Raw genomic sequence first — 10,616 nt, 5'->3', positions numbered from 1 at the left:
CTGGACTTCTACCTCACATTTTGTCAACATGTACAAAGAGGAAATATTGAAGCTCAGATAATCCTTTTTAAAATCAGTCATTGCTTCCTGAGTATAACCATGCCTTTTTTGTTGCTATTGCATGGTCACCAGATTAGAGCAATGTTCTGACTTTACGCAGCCATACCTTCATAGACAAATGACTCTCAGCAGTTATCACTAGTCTCATACTACCGAACTAACAATGTAAACCTTCTGTCTTTCTGGAGCAGGAGTCAAAACAATTAGAGAAAAACAAAAAAAAACTAATTTGTCTCTAATTGCTCTTGAAATGGAAGTTCATGAAAGGTATTTCTGTAATTTCCATAGAAGCAAGTAACCGTACCTGATGGTCCTGAAGTTCTTTCCTGTTTCGAAGCCAAACCACAATTATTATATGGAGTTGTGTATTTTATCCATGAGTTTATCATACCTTCCTGTAAAGTGAGTGGAAGTTTTAGACAGAATTATGATTTCATTGCTACATTTCAAGTCAAATTGGTTTTCCTGATGTTCTTCAGAACTGCTTTCTCTTTCCTGCTAAGCAGCGTGAACCTATGAGTGTTTGACAAGATGGTGATACGGAAGCGGAACATTAAGATGGAAGATGGCAAATTTACCTGTTACATTATTTTGAAGTAAACACAGCACAGAATTGAAACACATTCTTAATTTTTATAGTAAAAGTTCATGGTCCTGCTTGCATAGAATGCTGAGAATGCAGATGTGACTTCAGCTCAGTAGGTATAAGGTTGCCTTTTGTCTTCAGTAGGCTTTCAGGCATAACTGGGAGTACTACTAAACTAATGAATAGACATGTTATATTCTGTATCTCTTATTGTATTAATAAAAAATCAGTCAAACACATACTCTTCTTGGCCAGTATTACTTTCAAGTGAAACAACAGGCCAGTAGGCATTGTCACTTAGACATTGCAGTATCTTGGAATACACAAAAGCCAGGTGTAGACTGAAAATAATTTTCAAAATTCAAAGAATGGAACTTGAAAAACCAAGATGCAAACCAAAGGCATGTATGATAGGAAAATCAGCTGAGATTCAGAAGCTAGTCCTCACACTCGCTGCTACCTGTGCAATGCATGTTGAGTCCAGAAGGCTCTTTAGAACAACCACTTTGTATCTCACAGGTCCCAGAAACCTTTCCAGTCGTTACAAGCAGAGTTCTGACTGAAGGACAATATAATCTTCATTTACTAAACTATCACATACAGCACAATGTGGAGTTATGACAAGCATGTTATAGTTATGAAGTGTCAGTATATACTTGCTGCCATAAAATTGAGTATGTACATACATGAAACAACATGAGAAGCTGAAATGAAAACGAAATGAATACCAATGAGCATATCTACAGTATGTGAACATGAGCTAGTTATGGAAATATTATCCAAACATGAAATAATTACAGGAAAATAAGAGCAAGTCACATGATGTGAAAAGCAGTTAAGTATTATCTTCTTGAATCTTTTTTTCATAGTCTAGAGATGATATGGTAGAACTGAAAAATACCCAGGAATAAAACAACTCAATTGGTATGCTGCAAATCACTTCAGTTGTGAGAAGGTTCTTCATTAATATATGAATATAGCAAAATAACCATTATGTGAAACTGCAAATGCACTGTCATTGCATCACAAAATTGTGCTAATCTATTTAATGTGTTTTATCTAAAAGCAGTATTCATATGTGATAGCAAAAGCTGGTCAGGCAAACTGTATTTACTATGTGTCATGCTCAATTTCAATGTGTGACCTTAACTAGTTAGTCCCTACTGTAGCTAGTCTAACATTTGTAATATCTAGGAGGCTTATTAACAGTAAGCTCTGTTCTGTCATCCCAAGCCCCTAAACAGTATCATGTAATTACAGATTGTTAATGATCAGGTACAAAGGCATTGTTCTGCTTTACATATACTTACCGGGAGCAGCTTAAAATTGATGGTTTTTTTTTGTTTGTTTTTTTAAAATGCACTAAATGATCTGAGAACTTTATCAAGATGTTTGGTTTGACATTAAAGGATTCGAGATGAAAGAAATAAACGTTAAGAGCCGTAGTTGCACAGGAGACATTATCAATATATATCCTGTGTATCTAGTAAATTAGTTCAAAATATTTAGTATAGTAAATTCCTATCCTTAAAACACAAGAAGCATATAAATGCCATTGATGCACTCCACAGCAACTTTAAAATTAGAACATAAATATTTTTTCATTGTTTATTCTCTTGGATTAGTATGGTTTATGAGGATGCTTCTAAACCTCCTGCATTTGCTTAAATCCATGAACCTCAGATTTTAAGAAATGAGAATAGTTACAGTGTAGTAACTCCAGGTAATATTTGAAAATAATGATTTGGAGAAACTGAGTTTCAGCTTCCTTAAAACTGGAAATTACACTGACCTTCTTCAAAATAAAAGGACATCACTATAAGCAGTGTATGATCTATCAATTTTAGTTATTCAAAATAAGCACGTTGTATAATTTTAAATTCAAATTAAAAATACTATTACCTTTACAATTCTAGTGCAATTCTTAATGACTTTTTTTTTCCAAATACAGACGTTAGTAGTGCAATGCAACATGTGATTATTTTAAGAGTAGGTGTTTTTTTTTGTTTTGTTTTGTTTTGCTTTCATTTTCTCTAAGTTGCCTCCAGGCTTAATTCTGTCTGCAAATATATTTCAGAATCAATATTTTTGTCATGGTCCTATTTACATGAAGACATAACACACCATTCTAACAGTATGCCTTAATCAACAAAATGAGTTTCTTTTCTGGTATGAAGCGCTTGCTTGTCATAACTATGTCAGGTTCCTGTTCTGTTCTTTAGCAGAATTTGACAGATACACTCTGTGCTATCAGTGGTTTACTCCAAACAGTGTAAAGGGTAGGTTGGAAATGCAGTTTGCTTAAAAGAACTTACAAGTTGACTGGGAAAATAGCAGAATACATCCAGGGAAAAAGATGCCACTATTACAAACTTTAAGAACAGCACCGGTTATTAACATATTTTAAAGATAAAACCAAAAATATATATTTGATAGATCTGTATATTCCTTCTCTGTAAGTTGTCTTCCTATTTGCCATGTTGTGAATAAGAATTAAGAGCAGCATAAAGACTCTGCGTGTGAGAACCTTTTGTAATTGATTTTTACCATTTTAAGAACTTTTGTTATCAAACGGGTACACTTCAAACGGGTAAGATGCCTGCCTGAGTTCACTGGGCTTTGTACAGACAAACCGTTGAAAATAAAGGGTAGGTAGGATGTCATGGGTCCCTTCTCACCCCACAGGCAAGTGCTTAGGTACAGTACAGCTGTTCTGTACTTTGTTTTTCTTCACCTGTTTTGAAGGTTATATGCCCCATCAGATCTGCAACATCTTAAATACAGTAAACAACCATAGCATCAAACATTATTAAGAACCGAAAACAGCTTGTTAGCAAAGTGGGTTTCCTTCTCTTGCAAACGACAAATGAAGCAGAGACTTACCTGTCAGGCTTCTCTGCTTTCATATCCAAACAGCACCGTTCACATCACCGAAGTGATACAGAGTGCTTTTGCTTGAGCAGAAATGTTAGTTGTTGTCAAAGCTCTTTAAGGGTCTGACAGCTGTTAGTTTTCAGGAAGAGCACAGAATGAGACTTGATACATAGATTTTAGCAAAATCTGGAGCAGGGAAACTTAATGCAAGGAACTAGGGACCACATGGCCCCTACACAGGTGTTAGGGAAGGGATATTCATGGAAGAATAGTGAAAGCAGCCAGTACATCAGGATAGGGAATGTGTCCTGTTGGCATAGGCTTGTATTTTTCTGCCGAGTGTTAGCCTTTAAGTAAAGAAAGTCCTTTCTTTACTTATGCGGAGAGAAGGGCTCAGGTTTGCTGGAGTCTCTAATATGTACGTGCTTATGATGCTGTACTAGCTTAACAGATCCTCTAAAAAGACCGTCAGAAAGATTTCATTCAGTTTTAGTTCATATTACTAGTAACTGCAATATTGATATACAGACAATTAATAGAAAAGAAGTAGGTTTTTTTTCCTTTCCTACTCTGAAGTTGGTTCTAGAACCTTGGGCCTAAATTTAGCATTTAGCATAATTATTATCAGTGTAATAGCATTCAAATTGAACCAGATGTGTCTATTTTACTGATTATTTATTTTCTTCATAATCATCTGTAAATATCTCAGTCAAAATATATGGTAAGTGAAATTTTCAAGCATCTGATATAATTTTTAATATTCAGGATTTCTAGTGAGGGGGGCATATTGCCTAGAGCTGTGGGGGTGGGTGGCTGAAAGCAGCATGAAATAGTTCTTGTAACTTTTTTTGAGCTTTTTTTTTTTTTTTTTTTTTGATAACTACCTCACATGAAACACTAAAGTTGGTACTAATGTTAGAGACTGAACCTGTTAATGCAGTTAAGCATCCACTTAATATTTTAAATTCTGTCTATACAGCTTGTCACATAGCAAACCTCACTAAAGAGTTCCTCCCTCTGTGCCTCTGTGGTTCTGTTTTATCGCTACAGTAAATCTAATATGTAAGTTATTTTTTGTTGTAATTACAGAATGTATGATCTAAGAGCATAGTGCAAAACACATGAATAAGCATTAATCTATGTAATCAAGACACATGAATATTAAAGAGAAGCATTCTGTAAAAATCTAAAATTCTGATATATCCTGTGTGCAGTATAGCAAAGACAAATTCAAGCTCTTCTAGAAAGGATGAAGAACAGCTGAAATACTCTGCATTGCCTTGCTCTTGTACTTCACTTGGAGCATATAATTTGGGTTTACATTCACTTACTCCCTCTTCTGCCATCTTCTGAAATAGCAGTACTTTGTGTCAAATTATCAAGGCAACACCTGTCAACAGTTTTTAACTACAGTACTCTGAACTATTGGATCAAAACCGTATCTTTGAGGCTTCTGCTATAGGTATCTTATCTTTTTTTTTTTTTTTTTTTGACCTGACTTATATACTAGTTTCATGTCCTATAATAGGTAGATGTTTATAAGCAGAAAATGTTTTTTAAAGGAATTGTTCTATGAAATTATTCATGTTAACCTCTTATGTGACAGTGGTATGAAAAGAGATTATTTCTTTTCTCCATGTACTAAGGAAAGTGTCTGAGATCCTCAAGATATGTATGAGTGTATGACATGCACATGACTGTGTAGTGTGACTGTCACAATATTAACATATAACTGGATAATTTTGATTAATACAGATAGTTTTCAGTTGTTGCAGCTTTAAAAGAACAATCTGAGCATGGAGGGTAAAAGAGAGTTACTAAGAATTTATTCTGATGTAAATGTGAAACATGAAAAAAAAATGACTTCAGTTACTGATGCTTAGGAAAAAGAAATCAGTAAAGGAAGTCAGACATAACAAATGAGAATTTCAGGCCCAGTGACAGTAGAGAGAAACCTGGGTGCCTTATATCCACACCTTTCAATCAAGTAATATGTGTATGGCAGTGGAATAAACTGAAGACACTCTGGCAGCCACGTAGACTTTGATCAGTTTTGTTCATAGATGTGGCTCATATTTCAGTAGCCTCTTTTGTCTAAGCTACTGATCTTCCCTAAACTTTACAGTGAGTGCTCAGTGAACTTAAAGAAACCTTTACTCGTTCTGCAAACAGATACTAAATACTCATGCTGAGCCACAGTATTTTTTTTCTTAAAACGTCAGATGCAGTCTCTTTGTTACTGTACTTTTTGTCTAGTGTCCTTCACGTTCTACAGGGAACAAATTATTTCTATGATCTCTTTGGCTATCTCTACAGTCTATTTATAATCACAGTACTTTCATTAATTCAGTTTTGTAGTAGAAATTAGCTTAAAGATACTCATTTGTGTATGCTTGCTTTATATTTTTGTTGATTTTTTTCTGATTTATGTTTTTGTTCTGTTGTAAATTATGCCTATGCTTTTTGTTGCTTTCATGGCAATTAAGATAATTACACAATTAGAACTGATAGTTATGCTTTCATAAATCCCCTTAGCATGTCTAAAGGGAAGGCCAACAAGTTCACTTCTTTTCTCCCATTAGTGGTACTGGGATAAAAAAAAAAAAAAAAGGCAGAGAGGGGACTGCCTTAATTTTTGGCTGTTTGTAGGAGCAGTGTGCACCTTGGTAGATAGCTCACCGGTAGGAGCACGTAACATAGCCTTTGGTCATGCTGCGCAGCCTGTGCCAAAGTGGCATCCAGCTAGATCTCAGATATGATTGTTACTGGTTGTGTATTTTGTCCAGTTCAGAGCATAATGGGTAGGCTCTGTGCAGTCTATGAACGTACTGTGTGCATGACATAACGGTGCAGCTATATATTGCATATTTGAAGTGTGGCGCGGAGGCATGTGTGAATCTGAGCTACTAAAGCCTGCCAAGATAATACTAGACAACTGCAGAAAATAACTGCAAAAAATACCAGTCCACCAAACTTAGTGTACTGGTAGTGCTCTTGGTATTGTTTGGTAGTGAAGCTAAAGCCATTGTTTGCTTCTACTAGATCTCCAGTGGCATTGCCTCTCGCTGTGGAGCTTACTGGGTCCTGTTTGCACCTCTCTGCCAGTCAGAACTTTTCTTGACCCCACAGAATATGTGTGGTGCTGACCCATCTGCCTCCTACTTCCCCCTGCCCCTGCCTCCAGGGGTAAAAAAGCAGCTGTGCTGTCTCACCTCTCCCAGAGGCACACTAACTAGGAGAAGCAGAGTGCTGCTCAGAAGCAATGGAAATGGTGCTGCTTTGCTGCCCGGTCCTTTCTGGGTTTAATGCTAAAAGAATTGTAGTTTTCCTTAAAAGATCTCAATCTTCAGTCTCTCTAGGGAAAATCCCTAATAATAATACATCTCCAGTGGTCATTTAGAGCCAGAAATATCACTTTAAAACACAGTATGGAAAAATATTTCAAACACAAACAAAAATGAACAGGGAAATGAACCTTTCATTCTTTCTGCAGAGAGGGATGCTACGTCACCCTAAAAGATATTGAGTAGCGTTGGGTTTGGATTTTAAACTCTGTAGGCAGTGACTTCAGAGATGACTTTCTGAAACAGTCTTGTCTTCTACTACCTTTTAGTTAATGTTGTGTGGTAATTCCTGGTATCCAAATCTAGAGAAGTGTTTTTCCATTCCTTTTTTATTAATTTGAAATTTAAATCTAGCAGTACTTGCTGTTTTCTAGACAACATCAAAAATACCTAGTTGAAGTAATCATTGCAATGTTTCACAGCAATAATGATCACAGAAAATTAGTGTTTTATGCATTATCAGATTCATAAACTTTTGCAAGGTTGTGAATATTTACAGTGGTTTGGATGAATGAAGGAGTCTTGCCAAGAAAATACCAATTCTTCAATAAATATATTATTTAATTTTTTAGTGGATATATAAATAATGATTTTAAGAAACCATGAATACTTTTGCTTTGTTCATATTTTAATAGTATACTCCTCTTTGCTGTTTCAGTAATTAAGTTTTATGACATTCCAGAAAGCATAAATCCTGCTGAGATGTTTAAGTTTGGAGCAACCTCTTGATGTACAAACAAAATAAATAAATAAAAGACACTTACCCAGAATCTTAACAAGCTGTTTTGCTTCTACCTTTGAAACACAATTGAATGGTAAAGCAATATCGTCTCCTCAAACTGTTCTAGCCTTGTTGTTAACTAGAACCTCCTTTTGAAATTCATTGCCTTCAATTACATTTTTTAAAGAATTTTAATTATGTGCCTGAAAAGAATAAAGATGCTCCAGGCTCCATTTGTTTATCGTGGAAGGCCTAAAAAAATGAGGACAGAGCTTCCCAGCTCATGCAGGGGTTGCAGAGAGAGAGAGATGACTTTTAATTCGACAAGTTCAGAGAGATTTCTTAGTTTGACGCGCACAGCAGGGGGTCTTTGAGCGCCTGGCAATACTTCAGCATTCTGAGCTTTGAAAGTCTTTCCCTGCAGCAGAAATTGTATCAAAAGCCAATGATAATATTCCCTGCAAGGTAAAGGACCCTATTGAAGATTTCTAGAGCTGTTTATTTATTCATCACAGTTTTTTCTTTTAGGACATATCAGGTGTATAGGTAATAATTCAGACAGATGCTAGAAAAATATAATAAATAAATAAATAAATAGGAATCCCTCATTAATCCCTCACCTTTCCCTTAAGTTTTCCTTAGGCCACGTGCACCGATAAAATTCCCTGTCATTTCCTGCCACATACTCTGCATACAATCTTCACTTCAAATCTCAGCTTTTCCCTGTTTTTAACAGAATTGTCATTTCTGTCTGCCTTCTACCACCAACTGAGTACATAAGATGTTTATGGCCATTTCCTTCCACTAAACCCTCAAAGTGATTGATTAATTTTACAGAAGGATATTCAATTTCTTAGGGGTCTTTTTAAATCTTGTTTTTAAAGTAGATTTGTGATAACTGTTTCAAAGCCAAGATTAAAGCCTTATTTATATTCCAGAGATCAGAGTTTTAATGTTTTGGCATTACTTTTATTTGAAAAGTCTACACATATGTTTTTCTTTCTGGTTTTGTTTTGTTTTGTTTCTGCAGCAGAGCTGGGACTGTGAGACTACGACAACCTTTCCCTTGTGTAATGTCAATGTCGGCTATCACTTTGGCAGAATCAGCCAGCTCAGTGAAGACACAAAAACCCTGCTTCCCTCCTGTTTTTTCATCTGCTGGTGGCATTCAAAGTGACCTTCCCTTATAAATATTGGTGAGTGACCACATGGGGAAAACAGTTGCTTGGTGCAAAGAAACTTGTTTCAAAAAGCTGTGTTGACCTAAGTGTTTTCCTTTTTTCAAAGTATAAGGAAAAAAAAAAAAAAGGCATGTGCAGGTGGTTTGGTGGTGTTTTTTTCCCCCATTTTTTACTGTTTAATAATAATGTAAGGTATTTAACAACATGTATTTCTCTAGATTTATGAGCATTTGTAGGATGCTAGCATGTGTTAGCTACTAAAACTGTAGAAAATACTTCTTAATAGTACCGTTTCTAAGAGAGAGATACTTCCTGACAGCAAAACAAAAATCTCTCATCTCTTCCTGTTGCTTTGTGTTGGCTAAATGGTCTGGAATGGTATAAATTTATCATGATGCCCCAAATCTGGCAAGATGAGACTTTCCCAAGTGGAGGAATTAAGGAAGATTGCCAGAGGCTGCTTTCTGGGACCCTTCTGGTTTGGGAAGCATGCCTAGAGTGAAATCACAGCACTGCAGAAATTCTGATACCCACAGGGCAGTCCAGGAAAGCTGTGGTAACTGGAATAGTTCCATAAGGCTATCTAAATTACATAGTTTAGTACTCAAAAAGTTCTCAGGTCATTTGAGGCTGTCTCAGTTGATTTATCCTGTTCAAGACATCCAGTATGCCTAAAGAGGTTTTCAGTGTTGTAAACAGATGTGTAGATAGTGAAAGAGCCGTACATGGGTAAGGAATACTTACAGTACTGTAATATAGAATGTAACAAGGTATATACTCAGATACAAATAATATTTTACCTGGCTTGGAACAGTTTGGAAGCTGTAAATACACACAGAATCTAAGGCAGGAATTTTCTGAAGGATTACACATTTAATCTACAGACATTGCTATAAAGGAGTCATTTAGCTGACTGCCATTCAGTATTATCTACATTATTGCAATTTTCTCCTATTCAGACTACAGCCAGACGACTGTGATGTATCATTTATGACTATATGATAAGTAATGTTTGAATTTTTTTAATTTTTTTTTAACCACATGTGTACTTGAAGTATGTCAATTAAAAGGATCTGAGAAACTTCAAAAGAAGTATTAATAGGAAAGTTATCATGGCATCAGCCTAACAAAATAATGCCTTTTCATCAAAGGAACACTTCCAGCAAAAGGAAAGGCTGATATATGTAGTGTATGTATATCTTGGGTAACAAACGAGGAGTAGTACTATGGTAAGTTCCTCAGCTATGCATTAGGATCGTCACTGCTTTCATTGGCTTTTAGTTGTCAGGGACAGTATGGAGAAGAGAAGAAAGAGGGCAAAAAATTATCAGAATTGCAGAAATGTCTGTGCTTTATCAACATGCTTCTTCCCTTTCTTCCTTTCCCTCCCTTTGTTACATATTTTGGGGTTAACATTTGAGTACGCAGATAAATCAGTGTCAGGTTAAGGTTAAAGATTTAAGTCTTTGTCTGGATCAGAGATCATTGTAATAATGATTTCAGAAAATGAAGGAATACATAAATATTGTAATTGAATAAATACATTTTTACAGCTCTTTATCTAGTAACATTGTGCTAATCATAACCATATTCTACAACTTCTAGTTCAGTGATATATGGTGGTAAGTTTGCATCTTATTTAAAACATGGGAGTTTCAGAGCATACAAGTTCTGAGAAAGGACTTCTTTAATGTACTTCCAAAGTTGTCTGTCAGATTATTGTTATATTCTTACAGGATGTTGCATAGTTTTACAGTAGCTGTATGGAATAGCCTACACTTTGATCACAGTGTGATATTTAGCACGTGTAGCTGCTTTTCTTAAAAAGGAATAAAACAGGACTATATACA

Source organism: Aythya marila, assembly GCF_965140915.1.
Source record: "Aythya marila genome assembly, chromosome: 4".
NCBI lineage: Eukaryota > Metazoa > Chordata > Aves > Anseriformes > Anatidae > Aythya > Aythya marila.
Note: the sequence above shows the minus strand (reverse complement) of the source record.